The sequence below is a fragment of the Sinocyclocheilus grahami genome, unplaced genomic scaffold (genome assembly GCF_001515645.1).
Source record: "Sinocyclocheilus grahami isolate Dianchi unplaced genomic scaffold, SAMN03320097.WGS_v1.1 scaffold615.1, whole genome shotgun sequence".
Lineage (NCBI taxonomy): Eukaryota > Metazoa > Chordata > Actinopteri > Cypriniformes > Cyprinidae > Sinocyclocheilus > Sinocyclocheilus grahami.
Window position 1 is genome coordinate 434257 of NW_015505794.1, and position 16951 is coordinate 451207.

The following is a 16951-nucleotide window of genomic DNA, read 5'->3' on the forward strand; positions in this document are numbered from 1 at the left end:
TTTAGAGTGTAAGCACGTCTGTCAGTTAACAGTGCATTAGCAGGTTTAACCAGGGACAGCCTTTGCAAAGTATGCTCAACTGTGCTATGTGTGTAAATCTTCTATAAATGATGTATGTTAAAGATTTTAACAGAAAATACAACGACTCACAGGCAAGTACAGAAAAGAGCAGAGGCATAAAAGGCTGTTGACCACATCACCACAAACTTCCTGTGTATCTGTGCTAGCATGCTTGACATTGAATCCACACAACAAACTTCCATTAGCTTGCAGTAATTCATAAATATATTCCACTCATGCCTAAGATTGCCCAGCTTGGCTGGTCTACTGAAGATGACGTGTTCAGAAAGGAGGGCTGTTGAATGTACATTACACACTGCTGTTATGCCATTAATGTGCAGTGAAGTTCCTCGACTCAAAGCAGAAATAAGTGGCTCTCTCCACTGATGGGAGATTAATGGGAAATACGGTGCTGCTGGCCATTCTTGAAGGAGAGAGAGGTAGCAATTCAGTAAGACACACCACTAATTTATTAACCACAGTTAGGCCTACTTATGTTGACGTCATCATCTCATAATGAACTTCGAACTGATTATATTCAAGAAGCCTGTTGTAGCTACACAAACTGACAGCAGTTTATTTAAAATTATTCCATCACAAACCTCGGCTCACAGTCATTTTTTACAGCACTTAGCACAAGCCGCCAATATATACTCTTTAAGCCACAGGCAACACCCAAACCACACAAACACAGCCTCTCCCTTGGCTTCCTCTCAAACAGTGGTCAACCTAAAATGCTACCGACACTCTTTGGTCTGGTTTGTTGGGTTTTCTGTGTGTGTGCATGTTCATGGCTAGCAGAGGAACAGCTCCAAAGACACTTTGGAATATGAAAGGAACATTCATCTATGATATGTATGAAATTTCTGCACCAATCTGTTTGTTTGAGTGGCCTGCTGGGCGTGACATAACAACACTGGATCCACCAACAGTGTGAATTTGGGATGGGACTATACCTATTTGAATGGCGAGAAATGAAACATTATTTGAGCTGCCTCTCATACTAGGGAATGAAATGAGTCAGATGCTTGTTTTGGTAGACCTACAGATGCAGCAAAGCCAACTTATCCTAACAATGTGAAGAGGCCTATTCTCACTCATTTTGTGTAATACACCGGGACACACCCTGTCTTTTAAAATGCTGTGAATATTGATCCATAAGAGAAAACCACTGCTGCTAAGTGCAAATGTGCTTTGTCTTTTAAAAAGCATGCAAACAGAAGCAGGATACACAAACTAAATTCCTGTCACTGTTTCTGATTTTGACTGCATGTTATTTGTTATCAAAAATAAAAATGCAGAACACATAAAGTGATGCAGTCCTTTTGGCCAGCAAGGGGCTCTTCAAATCTCTCAAATTTGCAAGAAAAAAAAAAGAAAAAAAAATGTTTGAACTTTGTTTATTGCAAAGTTTTAGTTCAGAATATTATTTGTTTCTAAAAAAAAGTTATTTTGCAATTCCGTTTGGTGCCATTGGTGACGCACAAAATAAACATCACCTTGAAGCTTGGTTTTACTGGTTTGGAAGCAAAGTCTGTGTAGTTTTGTTTACACAGTACTAAATTAACATTTACAGTAAACATATTTATAAACTCAGTCAGCTAATTAACCAGTTAATGGCTTGTCATTCATCAGCTTTGTATCTGTTTGCATTGACACCATTAGATGTCAAATGACAGCATTGTCCAAATGATTATTAATGGGGCAATTCCTATCGACATATGATCACACACTGACTTTCTAAATAGAGCAATACCATGCATTTATCCACGTGCACAAGCATTAACTCCATGATGAATAAAAAAACGATTCCCCTATTAATCTAATTTTCTTATAAGGTACAAGGGCCTCTGCCTGACCTCTTCAACATTTAGTTCGCAGGAATATGCAACACTTGAATATTAAATATCATGTTGGCACGCTCATAATCACACAAGTAACACAAACGGCAAACTTCCACAAAAGACATGCCACATTTCCAAAGAGGGAATGTGAGAAACTTTACTGATAAGTCCTTGTCTGTAGAGGATACCACCAGATAATTATGCACAATATTAAAACAAATAAAGTCCTGTATTTTCTGTCATCTGTTTATAACCATTAGCTTTAATGGGTTTGTTAATGAATTACATAAGAATCAGTTCTTTATGTGGACAGGTCAAAACTGTCTGATTCAGTCTGAATTATTTGGGCAGCCAAATCACGTAGTGCAGCTTATGAATGCAAACGAGTCTAAGTGCAGGTAAAAACATCTTCCATCTAGGAGTATCATAACACTAATGCTGCATAAAAACACTAAAAGTTCCATTTTTGGGACGTTCCTTGGAGTACCATTCAAGTACCAATTTTCACCCTATAATGTTGCATAGAAAGTTCTGTTTGGCTGACAGGTGGCATAAGCTGAATGAGACGCAATGTCAATGAATGTTCAGTGGCTTTGTCAGCGAAATTGTTTACCTCTGAGAATGATTTTTATCTCTCCTCTGTATTCAAACAGATCAATTGCTGCTGCTGTATTGTTTTGGTTGAGAATCATATAACCTCGCTTATTAGTGAAAACAGACTGCCCTGCCTCAATAAAGTGAGCCGATCGACAGTGGTCAGACTAATCTGCAATGGAAGCAGAAGAGTCAGCATACCATAAAGTCCATTAAAAAGAAAGGTATCAGCTATCTTCTCTTGTTTACACAAATGCCTTTCGGCTAAATGCATAATAAGCCCCCCCTCAATGGCCATTAGAACATTAATTTCTGTGAGGCTGACAGGTGGCTGAATCTGAATGACCAGTTCATGCACTGTTGAATGGCTTTGTCCGCACAATTGTTTACCTGTGATATTGATTATTTTCTTTTTTCTGTATTCAAACAGATGAATTAGCCCTGTTGGACTGTTTGGGAATCATGTGAACTCATTGCTTACTGCAGTCACAGGAACAAAGGTCAAAACTCAGACCAACAGACAGTGGTCTGACTAATAGAGTGCATTAAAATGAAAGGTATCAGCTATCTTCCTCTGTTTTCACAGATACGCTGCCTTATTTCTCGCAGTGAAGCCTCTTCTCACTGTGTGCTTTGTTTTAAGCTCTGCTTAATGTCTTGTTCTATTCTGGGATCTCCCTTCAGGATAAAACAGGACTTTAAATATATCATGAATTCAAAGGCAAATTTTTTTCTTATTTGAAAATGTAATATTTAATGTGCAGATTTTATGCAAAGTTCAAATTAGCTTAATAATATATTAACTTAATATAATAATACATTGACTTAATGATATAACATATTTATTTGTTTGAGTTAGTCTTTCAGCAGTTAAATCTTTGAGATACTTTAAAGGAATAGTTAACCAAAAAATTAAATGCTTACCCTCACGCCATTCCAAACCTGCACAATTAACTTTTTCCTGTGGAACACAAAAGATTATATTTTGACAACATTTGATAATTTCTAAGAAAATATCTTAATGTTGACTGAGCTTGTGCAATGAGATAACAGACAATAGTCAAAAAAAATCGTTCAGTCTTCTGTTTTCTCTCAAATGTGCAAATCTAGTATTAAGGACATACACAACAAAAAAAAAAAGAAAAATACATTTATACAGAAAAAGAAATATAAAAAAAATTGACACCATTTTATGAGTCAAACAAGCATTCTATATCTTGTATTTATATTCAAATATACCGAGTCTCATGGCAAATACGTACCTGGGGGCACATTTTTGCAAGACGCGAAATACGTACCAATAAGTAGATATCACTGCAGTTTCCAAAAAAATGAACGCTAGAGGCAGTAAAACTCCGACACCTTTTAAATTATTTTCACACGGAGCATGATTTACAGAGTTTCGATTAATAACGCGTAATTTTCGCACAATTACTTGAAGAGTATTATGCTGTGACTTCAAAACGTTTTTAATATGCTGGGAGATTTGAAAACTGATGCTTTTGAGTGTTAGCACCGCACATATCCAACTTCATATCAATGGGTTTTCATAGACGATAGGTTTGTTCGGTAGCTCACGGAGTACGGAGACGTACTTGAGAGGCGAGGAGCTCCGGTTCGAATTCCATGTAACTACGGTTCAACAAAACAGTTCAAATCTGCATAGAAACGTACGCAGAGGTACATATTTTTATGAGACTGGGTTGAAATATACGTATATATATATTAGGACTGTCAATCGATTAACATTTTTAATCTAATTAATCACACCCTTTTTCTGTGATTAATCGCAATTAATCGCACACTTCATGAAATTAAGCTTTGACCATTTATCTTGTTTCAAATGTTTATTTTGACATAATTTGCTATATCTAGCAAAGTAAACCAAAAGATTGAAGGATGATTCTCAAAAATCAGTATTTTCTGCAAGCTTTTTTCAAGATAAATTTAGATGTCTTTCCAAAAAAGGACACTTAGAAACTCCAAAAGGACTTCAAAGAACCAAATGATATAAGGAGCCCATATAAGCACATATGAAAGAAAAAAAATCTGAATTTTATAGTATGTGTACAGTGCAACAGCAAAGAGCTTTTTTACATTTTAGAGAAGTCAAGTTGCGATACCGAACAGGACCACATGGAGATGCCACAAAAAAAACTAAACCAACCGCCTGCTGACTGCATATATCTACTACAGTACATGGATCCATTCAGAATAACTAAACCGCAACATACACATGACAAATCAAAACATTATCGTGAATGTGTGTGGAAACAACGTGAATGTACAGAAATATCTGTGCTGTGCATAAATACAATGTGCGATCAATGCGTCAAGAGCACTCATACACGCATTAGTATAATGGATTCACACGTGCTTACTGTACGACTCCTGTACGCCACCGCAATCGTCTTTACCTTGATTGCAGTCTTCATCTATCAAAACTTTACTAGCGAGACTGGTTATCCAGTCGAGAAACCGTAGTTTGGTGGGATGTGTTGACATTCCGTTCAGTCTGTACTTCACACAGTGCATGTGACGTGTGAGGGCTCACGCTCTTCAGAGACAATCACAGAATATGACAGAGCTCACACTGAAGCGAAACACACTGGAATGAATAATTCACTGAAAACGCAATGCGAGTCTCTGTTCTCTCTGCAATCTCTGATGTAATCAGCCTGGTTTCCTTTATATTAGCGCTGTTTTGGACGGATTGTTTGAATGCATTCGCTTACTGGATCATTGGACTGAAAACTTTCCCGGAGTTTAGCGACTTAAAATGATCTGATCGCAAGCAGAGAAGCAAAATTGGGTAAAAGGGTTAGAATAGAAATTGTGCTTCATTAATTTTGCGTTAATAGCATTAAATTATTTTAACACATTAAGGATTGCAAAATTAATTGCATTCGTTAACGCGTTAATGTTGACAGCCCTAATATATATATATTCATTTTATTTTTATTTTTTTTCTACATGTTGCATCAGTACATCATATCATTAGTCATTTGATTGTACCATTACACCCCTTATACAGGTGAGTAAATGATGGTAGAATTTACATTTTTGGTTGAACTATGCTTTTAAAACTGTTTGGAAGCACAGGAGCAAAATCCTCTAGAGCTTAAAGGGCACCTATTATGCAAAATCCAGTTTTACATGGTGTTTGGACATAAATGTGTGTTGGCAGTGTGTGAACACAACCACCCTACAATGATAAAAATCCACCCACTTTTTAATCCCCTTTAAACTAAGTCAGTCTCACTAGGCCTGCCATTTTTATTCTCATGCAGTGTGACTTCACACTACATAGGGTGGGGCCACGGGGGTTGATTGACAGCCCTGCATTGCTATAGTTTCTGCCCTCAGCAGTTGTACACTGTCCTCCATTTTCTCCACGCATCTCATTGTCTCCTAACATCTAAGCTGCTGAATCTAAATACGTGTATCACTCCAGACTCCTTTGTGAATGTCATGTTGTTATAGTGCTATAGTGCGTGCTATTTATGACATATTGACACAAATTTCAATTGATTTTCAATGGTCGCTTTGTCGCATCCAGTGTACTAGACAGACTTTAGCTGTTGCGGCGCAGCGCGAGACACGGTGTTACTCACCTATCGAGAAGAAACAAAGCAACCTCAGCGTCTGATCGCAGGCCTTCCACTCCTTGAGTCCTCTCCAGGGCTGGATAGCTGATCCGATATTTACACGGGTCCTACTTCTTGCCTTATTGCCAAGAAGAAACAAAGCAACCTCAGCGTCTGATCGCAGGCCTTCCACTCCTTGAGTCCTCTCCAGGGCTGGATAGCTGATCCGATATTTACATGGGTCCTACTTCTTGCCTTATTGCCTTAAGCCTTCTTTTGTTCCGCAGACCTTTTCCTCTTTTGTATTTTATCCGCTATCTCTATCTTTCTGTTGCTCCGCTTGGCTAATGTCCGTCCTGTGCACTGAACGCTCTCTCCTCCACATCAAGAGTAGACACGCCCCTTACTGCTGATTGGCTACAAGTTTGTTTTGCTACTCGGCCCGAATCAGTTTTCTAAAGCGTTTTTGAAAAATCGCTTACCCCAACTTTAACCGTATTTGTGTGCATACATTAAAGGTGTAATAGGTGATTATCTTCAGAAAAATGTTTTGTTATGCTGGTTGAAAGTCTCTTCACATCCCAATAGCAATCATTAAGTTAAGTGGTCTAAATGTATTCATCTGTATTTATATATTCTGTGGAAGGCGTAGGACTTGTCTCTGGTACTCTGGTCTGTGAGTGAGCGTATATGCCAGGGGTCCCCAAACTTTTTTCTGCAAGGGCCACATAATTTTCCCTTTCTTTAATGGGGGGCCGGGTCAGTTTGTAACAGAAAATCACATGGGCCGGAGTGACTACTAGTATTATTGTGGAGATTTTATTATGATTTTAAATGTATTTATTATGCCTCCTAATGCTAGAATAGTTTATTTTGTTATGCACCATACAGACAAATTATTACTTTTCAAGAGACATATAGCCTATTAAAAGAGCATTGTTTTTACTATCATAATGACATTTTTTCATATTCAGTGCTATTCAAAATCAAAACATTTACTTATGCATATTAATTAGTGTGAACTGTGGGCTTGCTTCTGGCTAGTGAGAAGTCCAATGTCAGGTTCCATTCCTGTCACAGCCAGTCTCAAAGACTGATGCAAATGTTCATCAGTGAGTCTTGATCTCATTGGAGTTTTCATCAGTTTCATGCATGAAAAGGTTTGCTCACAAATATACGTGCTGCCAAAAAGTGTGGACATCTTCATTGCATGCCTTTTGATGTTTGAGTATGTCTCGTTAGGGAGGGCAGCATAGAATTCAATGAGACCGATGGGCTTAAATATGTCTTTCAGAACATCACAGTTCTGTAACTCAGCCAACTCAAACTGATAAGAAGGCAGGGCTTCATCAATGTCGGCAGCAAAGGGGTTCAAGAAAAGGTGGATTTCTTTAGCGTGGACATGTAGCTCACGGAATCGCACGTCAAACTCCGCCTTCAGCATTTCCAGTGCTTCCATGGACTTTTCAGCTGGGAATGGAGCCACTGGTTTCTCAGCTGAGAGACTTTGGGTAACGGGGAGATGAGTGAAGTCTTGCTTTTGCACTTGTCCCACAAGCAGTGCTAGTTTCACCTCAAATGCTTTTATGTGGGAATACATGTCACATATTAGTTTCCCCTTGCCTTGGAGCTGCAAGTTGAGGTCGTTCAACATTTCTGTCACATCTGTTAAAAAGGCGAGGTCCCATTGCCATTCTGCGTCGATCAGTTCTGGGACAGTTTTGCCCTTTGTCAGAAGAAAGGCGTTGATTTCGGGTAGCAGCTCATAAAAACGCCTCAAAACTCTGCCCCGGCTTAACCATCGGACTTCAGTGTGGTAAAGCACATCTCCGTGAGCAGACTCTAGCTCGGCGAGAAAGGCTTGGAACTGCCGGTGTTTAAGTTCGTTTGCTCTGATGAAGTTTATGCATGACACCACCCCCTTCATGACTGATTCCCACTTCAGAACTTTGCAGCAGAGTGCTTGTGCGGGCCGTAGTTTGGGGACCCCTGGTATATGCATTCAGGGGGCGTGGCTTTGGACGGCGATTGCAGGGAGGGTGGGACATTTGCTTTCAGTGCTATCATAATTCATTCACTTTCTCCTGCAGCTGGGCATGTACATTATCCCCCATTTCTTCAATTCGTCTGGTGACTGTACTTGCGGACAGACTCACCGCATTTAAGACATCTTTCTTATCGGGGCACACCTCCTCCGCAACAGCATTCATACATTTCTTGACGAACTCGCCGTCACTGAATGGCTTACCGCTGGTTGCGACTTTGGACGGCGATTGCAGGGAGGGTGGGACATTTGCTTTCAGTGCTATCAGGCTAAAGTTAGCATTTTCCAAGATCTCCTATTGCGCCTTTAAGTATTTTTTAACTGATCAGTGCAGCGCTTGTGAGATTCATTCGGTAGCGCGGTCGCGTGGCTCGCTCCCTTGATCCACGCAGATGACAGGTCAGCACGGCGCGAGCTCTGTAACATCACGCTGTTTTGTCCCACTTTCAGTGCATTTGGCTTCCCATATGTATGGCTAAACACCGGTTCTCTCCGGTATGTTGCTTCTACCAGCTGTTTATTGCTGTAGATATACAATGCAGAGAGGTATACGGGACACCCTCTTCTGGAGACAGGGTGTTAATACGCAGCTCATTTGCATTTAAAGCGATACACTCCAAATCAGCTCTTTTTTAGACACACCCCAAAAATGACATATTCCAGCTGTTATAATAAATGATCTTTTGGGTATTTTGGGCTGAAACTTCAAGACCAAGACCAATACTACATCTTGCAAAAAGGGGCATAATAGGTGCCCTTTTAATACAGTTCCACCTGCCTTGAGCAAAATCCACCATAAAACCAGAGCTCTTCGCATCTGGGTGCCCCAGTTTGAATGTCCAACACCCAATTCTCATGGCCCATGGTATCAAGGCTATTCACAGTTGCTGGATCTCTAGAGCCGCTGCCCTGCAGCTTTTTAAAAGGGTGTCCTGCTCTACTTACAGCACATAGACAGAACTGGGGGAGATGGGGTGGGGGAGGGCGTTAGACACAGGGTGTCCTAAAAATTAGGAGGAATGGGACAGCAGGGTGTGTATATTACAGTAAATGGTGCCTTGCTCTTTTTTTCTTTAAATGTTCTGCATGATAAGACATACCTTACTCAGCACATCATTTTCAGTAGAACATGCCGGAGGTTAGCCAGTATGCTGTGTCAAGGTACTCCACCCTATCTCTCTCCGGTAATTAAGGGGGTCTGGGCTCTACTCAGCTACTGCAATCTAATTAATGTTAATCACTGTAGGCTTCCTCTGGGGCTGACTTCTGTTCTGCATTTACATCTGTGCAAGCCTCACTCCAAGGATCTTCTGCCAGTTCGGATGAGAGGAGGGTAAGACGTATCACAGGTGTGTCTTATCACTGTCTTACCATTGCCCCATAATTATTCCAATGCATTCAGTGTTTTGGAATACTGTCTCCAAGAGAAGAACCATTGAGTTGTACCATAATAATGAAAATGAGCTTGTAAACAAATGACTCACTAAGGGAGACAGAGAGAATGGTGCCTTGCTCTTTTTTTCTTTAAATGTTCTGCATGATAAGACATACCTTACTCAGCACATCATTTTCAGTAGAACATGCCGGAGGTTAGCCAGTATGCTGTGTCAAGGTACTCCACCCTATCTCTCTCCGGTAATTAAGGGGGTCTGGGCTCTACTCAGCTACTGCAATCTAATTAATGTTAATCACTGTAGGCTTCCTCTGGGGCTGACTTCTGTTCTGCATTTACATCTGTGCAAGCCTCACTCCAAGGATCTTCTGCCAGTTTGGATGAGAGGAGGGTAAGACGTATCACAGGTGTGTCTTATCACTGTCTTACCATTGCCCCATAATTATTCCAATGCATTCAGTGTTTTGGAATACTGTCTCCAAGTCACTAAGGGAGACAGAGAGGGGAATAAATACTAAGGAGAAGGAAAGAAAGAATGAAAGAAATGTGCCTGTGGCCATAAGGTAGATAGAAAAGTCTTCCATTAAATAAAAATGAATCCAGGGATTGGGAAACCTCTTCCAGTCCTGTTTCAATTTTTCATGCTGATTTATATTACATAAAAACATATATTACATAAATCCAGTTATGTGTATGTACCAATAATGCTCCATTACCATATGTCCCCAGTGTCTTATTCTGTCTCCAAATAAAAAGCACTTATCCACCTTATTTTTCAACGATGTTTCCTGTAAATGTGCAAGACTTAATTTTCATTGGCCGAAATTGTTAAATAACCAGAAGAACAACAAAGTGAGGTAAATGGTTAAACTATTTGCGCTACAAATCAGTGTGTTCATGAGAATAAATCTGATAACAAATACGTTTTGCAACATCATGCAGCATAACTGTTTTTAAAGCTAAAATAAATAGAACCAGATGACACAGGAAGCCTTGCACATTGAAGGTAAATATGGCCCTGTCTGCTCTTAAGTTAAAAATAAGGTGGATAGAACACACACTTACAGTAGACATTACAATCAAAAGAGATCCCAGCATTATGTTTTTAAAGAGTTTTTGTCCCGTGAAGGACACTGTGAGCAAAGATATTTTGTTTAAGCTGACGTGTTCAGTTTTAAAGCTGGACCAGGCATCAATTAGGTCCCTTTCCATTTAAATCACAGCCATGCTTAATGACTTAGCATAAAGCAACAACAAATCACACACAGAGGGACCTGTTATATACTTGAATACTCCGTATCCCAAGCTTCTGAAACTCTGGTACCCACAGTCCTCAAACACCAGCACAGCACACATAGCCAGAGTGTAACCTGGCCTGATCGAAAAAATCCCAGGTTATTATAACAGATGGTGTGCTTGACATGTAATGTGACATATAAGACCAACATCACAATAGTATGCATTATTGTGCACATTATAATGATTATGTAAGAGGTACAAAAACTAGAGTCACTTGATTCAGTGTGTAACCTTTTGTAGAGAGAGAGAGAGAGAGAGAGAGAGAGAGAGAGAGTGTGTGTGTGTGTGTGTTTCTGTCCATGGTTTGAGTATACAGAAATCTGCTTAATGTTTATAAATGTTTTTGAAAGGCATCTCTTATGCTTAAAAATACAGTAGAAAGATATTGTTGTACAATATTGTTACAATTTTAACATTTAAATGTTTTATTGTATATTAAAATGTAATTTATTTATGTTATTGCAAAGCTGAATTTTTCAGTGTCACATAATCCTTCAGAAAACATTCAAATAATCTAATAAACAGTTCTTATAATTAATGTTGAAAATGGTTGTGGTACATAATATTTTTGTGAGAATTTTTGTGTCAGAGGTCAGAGGTTCAATACTTTGTGCAGTTGTCCACAGTTAATATTCCTGTGTCCAGATCTGGACCCGGTCGAGTGTGTTTAAGACTTTTCAGAGTTCAGTTTCCTCAAACATGATCTAACACAGATGTAATCAGACAAAGATGTAATCATTTTTCCTCACTGAATGGGAGGGTGGTAAAACAAAACATTTTATGCCTTTTAATCTAATTGATTTTATTTTTTTAAATGGCAGTTCTGTGTAGTGTAAGACCATTTTTCCTTATGTGGATTAATATTCTCAAAAATATGGACAGATTTTTTTTTATACTTTTCTAAAGAGGAGAGGAAATTTTCAAATGTTTGACCCCCTCGATTTACCATCTGTGGCCCATGCAGGAACATAATTGAAGAACCACGTCTTTTTGATAAGAATTATAATTACTGGAAGTCATGATAACAGATTTTATCTTGTCGGTTTTTCAGTGGTGGGTTTTCTTTCCTAAATGATTCCTAAACCCCCTTCTAATATCTATATGGCAACCAAATCAATTAGATGTGCATCTTTCAGATTTCATGCTGTTCAAGCTAATCAAGTTTAAAATGAAAGTCTGCACCTCACCATCTCCAAACCCCATCACCCCTTACATACAATTTTAATAATACCTCAAATTGCACCTAAATTTCTTTTTAAACATTCCTCCTCAAAAACAGTGTCACACCACATTACCCATTTAAATGAGTAGCAAAAACAAGCCATCTAAGAACCTGTTTTGTTCCTAATTAGACTGTTTTGAGGTCTGCCAAGGGGCATGTAAGACAGTCCTGTTGTGGAGTGAGCGATTTAGTGCTTTCTGCTCTGTGTTTGTGAGAGTATCAGGGTTAGGGCTGAAGGGAGTCTGTTGAGGTGAAGGTGATAATGTGTGAATCCTCCCTCTCTGCAGGTACAGAAACAAAAGTTGGAGGTGGGAGATCATGTGATCTTGCTGTGACAACAAACTCATCACAGCCAGACCATGGCTGAAGACTAATAAAAAGATACCCAGAATGCCTTGATTTGGCTTCATTTTTCCACCTACCACTACTTCTCAAGCATGTTCACAGAGTATGCACATACTACTGCTTGACCTGCAGAGGACAACATGGAATTGTCTTCACATTGTACTTCTTGAAATGTAAGATTTACGTAGTAACAAAACGAAAACTGACAGACTTCTCAGACTTCTCCAATCATTTAATCCACCCTCCACTCCAGAAACATCCATTTATTTTTAAGTACAACACCGACATCTCGGAAATCCAGTAAACAATTATAGAACCAAGGGTCCCACTTTATATTAAGTGGCTTTAACTACTATGTACTTACATTTAAATTAATCATTTAATACAATGTGTGTATTGTGTACATACATGTTTTTACATTGTACTTAACCTTTGATAGGGGCTCCTTTTGCTTTAATTACTGCCTCAATTCGGCGTGGCATGGAGGTGATCAGATTCTCTATGGGGTTCAGGTCTGGTGAGTTTGCTGGCCAGTCAAGGGACACCAACTAACATTGTATTGAAAGTAGACGCACATTTTATCAGTTCTGGCATTCCCTGTGAATTGAAACCATGACCTTGGCATTGCCAGAGCCTTGCTCTGCTGTTTGAGCTTCAGGATTCAACAATTACTGTACACATTACAACAGCTAATGCCCACTTAACATTGAAAAAAATACCTGCATGCAATTACATCTGTAATTAATTTCTGTAATTACATTTATAGTTACACTGCTGACCCATCCCTTACACCTTAACCCACCTTTAAACCTATACCATCAAACCTGTCCCTAAACTTCTATCCCACCACAATAGCAGCAGAATGTTTTGCAATACAATATGAACACAATAAGTACATTGTACTCAGTCATTTTTGATGTACTGCAAGTACATAGTAGTTAAGGCAACCTAATATAAGTGGAACCGAATCAAGTCCTCGCCCTATGTATATATTTTTTTATTATTCCTATAATCCAATAGCCTATACTTTGATGTATGTCACGATATGGAAGAAAAGATCTATTGCTACTTCTGTTTTATTGTGCACTCTAAAAAATGCCTGGTTAAATATAACCCACCGCTGGGTTAAAAAGGGACAACCCCAGCTATTGGGTTGTTTTGACCCAGCGGTTGGGATGTTTTGAACCCAACCGCTGGGTTAAAACAACCCAATAGCTGGGTTTGTCCCTTTTTAACCCAGCGCTGGGTTATATTTAACCCAGCATTTTTTAGAGTGTGACCTTAATTACCAATTGCACAGATTCCAATTATTTCCATAGTATTTTTTCATTCTATATAATTTAAAATCAAATCCTACTGTTTATTGTAAACCGCTGTGGGTGTCATTGATACTTTCACATCCCACTGTAATCTTTTAACTGGATATGTATTTTTACAATCCCACACTCTAAAATATGCTGGGTTAAATACAACCCAGTGCTGGGTAAAATAGGGACAAACCCAGCAATTGGGCTGTTTTGACCCAGCGGTTGGGTTAAATGTTTAAATGCTGGGTCAAAACAGCCCAATTGCTGGGTTTGTCCCTATTTTACCCAGCACTGGGTTGTATTTAACCCAGCATATTTTAGAGTGTGGGATTGTAAAAATACATATCCAGTTAAAAGATTACAGTGGGATGTGAAAGTATCAATGACACCCACAGCGGTTTACAATAAACAGTAGGATTTGATTTTAAATTATATAGAATGAAAAAATACTATGGAAATAATTGGAATCTGTGCAATTGGTAATTAAGGTCACACTCTAAAAAATGCTGGGTTAAATATAACCCAGCGTGATTAACTAATTCAGGTCATTGCACTCTAAAAAATGCTGGGTTAAATACAACCCAGTGCTGGGTAAAATAGGGACAAACCCAGCAATTGGGCTGTTTTGACCCAGCATTTAAACATTTAACCCAACCGCTGGGTCAAAACAGCCCAATTGCTGGGTTTGTCCCTATTTTACCCAGCACTGGGTTGTATTTAACCCAGCATTTTTTAGAGTGCAATGACCTGAATTAGTTAATCATTTACCAAAGCAAATGTTACATACTGTATTAGACAAGCAAAGCACTGAACTAGCTTTTTTCATCTAATCACATTTCAAAATTTTAGATTGCAGCATTGTTATTAATTAATCACTTGTTTTCTAGTTTACCTTTATATGCAAGTCAGCTTTGAATAAATGCATGTATCTGCTAAATAAATACATTGTTCCTTAAATTGTGCTTTAATAGCTGACTCTCAGAATGCACGTCCACAAAACCTGAACAAAAAAGCTCCCTTATTTAATTGTTTATTTTTTCTTTGTTAAAAAGTTGTTGTTAACCATATGGGGAAAAGCGAGAATTGCTTTGTTTCTCACAAGACAAGCATGTGACAAGATAGCGATAAATCCCTAGCAGCTACCATTCCCACATCCCACTTTCGGAGAGCCTGGGAGGAAAAAAGGAAGTCTAGGAGACATGCCAATTCCCTCATCCAGGAATGAGACAGCAGATGCATTCACATATCGACCAGTGCATTAATTACCAACACTTTTCCTGTTGTTGTACAGGGCAAGGCCAACTGGAGCATGTAATGGCCTAGATGGCCTTCTGGGAGAATGGGATATTATGGGAATATCGCATACCACAACTGGGAAGACACATGAGTATGGGCCATATTTTAAGCAAATTGCCTTTATTATTTGTATAATTTACCTGATTATCATGTGAGTATGTGGTAAGTTTTGTGTACCCAGTCAGCCTGGTTACCTCTTTCAATATCATTATTAGCCTCCAAACTACTAGATAAGCCTTTGGGAATTCATAACACCTCTCACTTTCTCTAACAAGCTTGAATATTTTTATTTAATTCCAGTGTTTTATTCATTTATTGGCTTATATTTTGTCACTGCATAAACAAAACTTCATACTAAATGATGGATTTACAAAATAAACTAACTGACACAGGGGCAAACATGTACACAGACAAATCATCATCGGAAAGCCTCAAGAGAAGTTTGCCACGTTTTCTGACATCTCATGAGGAAGACCAGCTTTCATCAGTTTCATTAGAGAGCTGAAAGCGTTGCCATGACAACTTATTCCCAAGACATACACTGTAAAAAGCAGCATCTTGCCTGCCAAGGACATGAAAATATCAGGTGCCTTTGGGAACCAGCACAAACATCTGCCAGATGACAACAGGATAACAACTCTCTCTCTCTCTTTCACTCTTTTGCTCTGTCTTTGTCTCTCAGTCTCATGCTCCCACACACATGCAGGAACAATAAACATAAAGATTGTCTGAGGCATGTCCATTGTGTGTTGGGTAAAGCCTGCAGTTCATTCAGATGTATGACTCATTTTTTTTATTATTAATTCAGATGTGCTGAATAGCTGATTCACTGATCACTTAAAATGCCAAAAGGCTGACTTGCTCAGGTCTGATTCAGAGCTCTTCACAAACACTTCAACACATTATTAACCAATATACAAGTCATGTCAGGAAATGGCATTAATAATAAGCAAAGAATTAATATCCAATTAAATATTATTGTGTGCCACATTATTACAAAGATTTTGGTGTGTGTTTTCATCATCCAAATTAAGTGACATTTGACAAAATGTCAAAGCATGTCATCTTTAAATAGCAAATAAACTAACGTTTTGTGAATATTTTTTACAATTAAAGGGGGAAAAAAACTACTGGTACTGTATGGTCATGTATGGTTCTTGTAGTAAAAGATTTGTACTTCTGTAATGGCACACTTGAACACTCCCCTCTTCTTTGAGAAGTTCAATGTGTTCTAATCACAGAAAAAGTTAATTTAATGAACTGATTTCTGACATAAATCCACTCTACTTCTAACTGTACATCGACATTCCTTGACTCGTTTATCAGCGTTTAGTAGCCTAGGGTGCAATACTCGGATCTTGGCAGTGGTCCTGATCCATTTCACTCCTATTAAACAGGCATAAAACAAACAGGGCAATCTCATAATTGTCCAAACCAGACAGGCCTTGTAATTGACATATAGAATGCATAAAATCCTCTTGACCCCATCTGGCTGACACTTTTATCTAAAGCAGCTAACATTGTATTGAGAGTAGACGCACATTTTATCAGTTCTGGCATTCCCTGTGAATCGAAACCATGACCTTGGCATTGCCAGAGCCTTGCTCTGCTGTTTGAGCTTCAGGATTCAACAATTAATGTACACATTACAACAGCTAATGCCCACTGTAAAAGTCTGTCAGGACCAAAAAATGTTTAACACATCTAGCATCTCAAGTGCTGTCACTCAGACCTCCTGAGCAATATGATGTTATCGGCCTTGTGTGTCTTATCTCAAAGTAGCATGGACACATAAACAAATAAAAGCCTTTGCTTCGTGATGTATTCTCTTTAATGTTCTCCCGGAGTGATTAATTTGTGCACGAGCACGCCCGCGGCAGAGAAGGGAGCTCCTGGAGCGTGGCACAGCAGTACTGCAGTCAGAGGAGCTGTCGATCAATGCTACATGCAAGATGCCTGG

The 16951-nt window shown here is 38.9% G+C and overlaps 1 protein-coding gene across 3 annotated transcripts in view; it reads right to left on the minus strand.

Annotated features, from left to right (window-relative positions):
- LOC107557708 (potassium voltage-gated channel subfamily C member 1-like) overlaps positions 1 to 16951 on the minus strand; it is a 43319-nt gene that overhangs the window by 24053 nt on the left and 2315 nt on the right. The gene's annotated exons all lie outside the window — the stretch shown is intronic.